This window comes from Camelus ferus, chromosome 4, assembly GCF_009834535.1.
Source record: "Camelus ferus isolate YT-003-E chromosome 4, BCGSAC_Cfer_1.0, whole genome shotgun sequence".
In the NCBI taxonomy this organism is placed as follows: Eukaryota; Metazoa; Chordata; class Mammalia; order Artiodactyla; family Camelidae; genus Camelus; species Camelus ferus.
In genome coordinates, this window is record NC_045699.1 from 32,834,064 (window position 1) to 32,837,744 (window position 3,681).

The window sequence follows — 3,681 nt, forward strand, 5'->3', positions numbered from 1 at the left end:
TCTTGACAGAGCTCATGACTATCAGGGGAGACAGCCATGTAAATAAAGTGTTCTGCTGGAAGCGTATTAAGCCTGGGGAGGAGAGGAGAGTTATGTGCACAACCCAGGCTTATCAGGCAGGCAGGAAAAGCAAGAGCATCTATTTCAGATCAGCAGGAGGATAAAGGCTCAGATGCTTGCAAGTGTATAATATATTCCAGAAATGAAGGAGTTAAGCTTGACTGAACCTGAGGGGCAGAGGATGGCAGGTGGGGAAGGAATGACTAAAGATAAAAGCAACAGTTAACAAGGTGGAGCTTTCTATGTGCCTAATACTGTTATAATTGCTTTTCATATTAATTCATTTAATTATCACAACAGCCCTTGACATAGTCCTGTCATTATCCCCACTTTATAAATGAGGAATCTGAGGTACACACAGAGGTCAAGTGACTTGCCCAATCTCAAAAATAAAAGAGAGAGAGAGAGATTGAGAGCAGCAGGAGGTAGACCCAGGCTCACCTTCTTAATCAGATTAACAAAGATCAGGTTGCTCTTCTGTTGTTCCCCAGATAGTGGCAGCTGGAACGAGTCAGGTGATGGGAATGGAGAGGTGGGCTATTTCTCGGGTCCCAGGACTATCTGGGACGACTGTGTGAATGGTGATAGCAACTTCATTAGGGTGATCGACACTGAGCAACAGGAAACAAAACCAAGGGGCAGGTAATTCAGTAAGTGTGATGGAGATAATAAATGGTGAAGACAATCAGAGAAGAGAGGAGGGAAGTTATACTGGTGTCAGAAGAGCTGGCCTTTGCACTGGTCCTTTGGACACTTAGAAACAAGGGGGCATGAATCTACGGGATTCTTTTCCATTTTTTTGTTTGTTTGTTTGATCGTGTTCACAGCTGTATTTCCAGCATCTGGTGGCTCATTAATATTTGTTGAATGCTTAAATGGATTTTAAAATATATATGTATGTTTGAATAGGTAATATGGTCACATGGGTCAAAAGTTAAAAGTACCATGGGCCCCCATCACGCAGTTCCACTCCACATAGGCAACAAGGTTTTAAGTTTTTTGAGATTCCTGGCAAATACGTGTGTGTGTGTGTGTGTGTGTGTGTGTGTGTGTGTGTGTGTGTGTGTTGGTTCTCCACTTCCTCCCCACACACATACTTCTTATACAAATGATAAGTATACACACCAACCTGCACATGGCTTTTCTTCACTGGATGCACCTGATTTCCCGACAGGCTGTTTTACAGCTGCAGCCACCGCATCGCTATGTCACACTTTATCCAGCCCCCTCCCCTGGACATGTAGGTCTTTTTCTTCCTTTGCTATTAGAGGTAGCACTGCAATGAGGAATATGAGTTTAGAATGAGGAAACTCTGGGCTGGGAAATGAAATGACTTTAGAACAATTTTTTGACTTTAAAATAGTGACCACCACTTTTTAAAGACTGGCCAGAAGTCACCCACCATCACGGTAGTGAAATCCACACCCTCAGAATCTGACAGCTCTGGATGTGACCTGGTTGAGCGAACGACATTAGGCTGCTCCTAATGACTTGCCTTCCCTTGGAAGAGCTACTGAAATTCTCTTCGGTTTTCACGTCTGAATTGGGGTTAGCGATGCTCCGAGACTATGGAGGTTAAACGAAAGGAGGTGAGGAATAGATACAGCCTGCCTGGGTGTGTTGTACATAGAAAGGACTCTCACCTTCATTTCATTGTGCCGCTGTGCTCGGACCCTCAGGATTCTCTTTCTCATTCTTCCTTCTGCCTCTTTATTCTGCCTACTGGGACCAGAACGACGCTCTGATCTGGAGGGCTACAACATAGATGAACCTGGAAGACAATCTAAGTGGAAGAAGCTAGTCACAAAGGGCTGCATGTTGTATGATTCCGTTTATATGAAATGTGCAGAAAAGGCAGCAGATCTAGAGATTAATGGTTTCCTAGGGCTGGGGGACCAGGGGTGGGGTGGGTGGAATGGGGAGCAACTGCTAATGGGTACAGGGTTTCTTTTTGGGGTGATGAAAGCGGTTTGAAACTGATGTGGGTGCACAACTCTCCACATACCAAAAAAACCTTGAATTGTAGACTTTAAAGGGGCAAATATGTGAATTATGCCTCAATAAAGTTGTTATTTAAAAATGCCCAGGCAGGAAGGCGAGGTAGAGGAGGAAGAAGGGATAGAGGGACTCAGGAGCAGCAGAGCTAAAGGGCTGCATTCCAGGTGTAGATCTACTACAGCAATGGACACCAAATTTTACTCTTGGCTCAGCCTCTAACTGGCTGTGTGACCTTGGAAAAGCCCCTTCACCTCTCTGTGCTGTGTCTCATTAAGAAATAAAATAAAATGAATAAACGTAGGAGGGGGAACTTGGGTCTCTTACGCATCTAAAAGTCTACAATTGGCCTCCTGCCTCGCGCCGGGGGAGGAGAGGTGAGGGGAAGCCAGAGACAGGCAGAGAGCAGAGATACTGCCGGGCCTCTCCCTCCTCTCTCCGCCCTGCTCTGCACCCTGCCCTCCCCTTGAACCCTAGGCCTTTGTTCAGATTTCCCCACCCTGGAAGTTCATGCATGCAGGGGAGGGTGTGAGGGTGGGGTCGGGTCAGGGTCAAGAGAAGGCCCGGACAGAAGCCACACTTGCAGATATTACTCCATTTTCTAGTAGAGATTATAGTCCTCCAGAAGGAAGCAATTTGGGAAAATGAACATAGAGCCAAGGCAAATTCTCCGAGCAGAGAGGTGGTTTTCCAGCAACTTACAAGGATAAAGTTGCCATCATGGAGGTTAATTAGCATCCTTTAATATATGATAGTGAGCTGTACTAAATTAAATATGCACATTTTAATTTCAGTAAAATACACATAAAATCTACCGTTTTAACCATTATTAAGTGTACAGTTCAGTGGCATTAAGTACATTTCCATGTTGTTTAACCATCACCAGCACTCATCTCTATTTTAAAATTTTTATATTGAAATATTTTAAAAAGTGCAAGAATCCTAAGTGTTCCCCTTCATGAATTTTTTTCTTTTTTTTTTAATTGAAGTATAGTCAGTTTACAATGTTGTGTCAGTTTCTGGTGTACAGCATGTTTCAGTCATACATACACATATATATATTCCTTTTCATATTCTTTTTCATTACAGGTTACTACAAGATAGTGAATATAGTTCCCTGTGCTATACAGTAGAAACTAGTTTATCTATTTTATATTTAGTAGTTAATATTTGCAAATCTCAAACTCCCAATTTATCCTTTCCCACCCCTTTTTCCCCCTGGTAACCATAAGTTTGTTTTCTATGTTTGTGAGTCTGTTTCTGTTTTGTAAATAAGTTCATTTTGGTGTCATTTTTTAGATTCTACATATAAGTGATACCATATGGTGTTTTTCTTTCTCTTTCTGGCTTACTTCACTTAGAATGAGAATCTCCAGGTCCATCCATGTTGCTGCAAATGTTATTATTTTATTCTTTTTTATGGCTGAGTAGTATTCCATTGTATAAATATACCAGAACTTCTTTATGCAGTCATCTGCTGATGGACATTTAGGCAGTTTCCATGTCTTGGCTATTGTAAATAGTGCTGCTGTGAACACTTGGGGTGTGTGTATCTTCTCTAATTAGAGTTCCCTTAGGATGTATGCCCAGAAGTGAAATTGCTGGATCATATGCTAACTCTAGTTT

General features: G+C 42.4%; 1 long non-coding RNA gene across 1 annotated transcript; it reads right to left on the reverse strand.

Moving 5' to 3' along the window:
- Window positions 1–496: 496 nt before the first annotated feature.
- LOC116663139 lies at window positions 497–1,839 on the reverse strand. Its single transcript, XR_004319235.1, has 3 exons — window positions 1,704–1,839; window positions 1,190–1,336; window positions 497–671 (listed from the first exon to the last, which is right to left on the reverse strand). It is a non-coding gene; the product is annotated as an uncharacterized LOC116663139 (long non-coding RNA).
- Window positions 1,840–3,681: the final 1,842 nt, after the last annotated feature.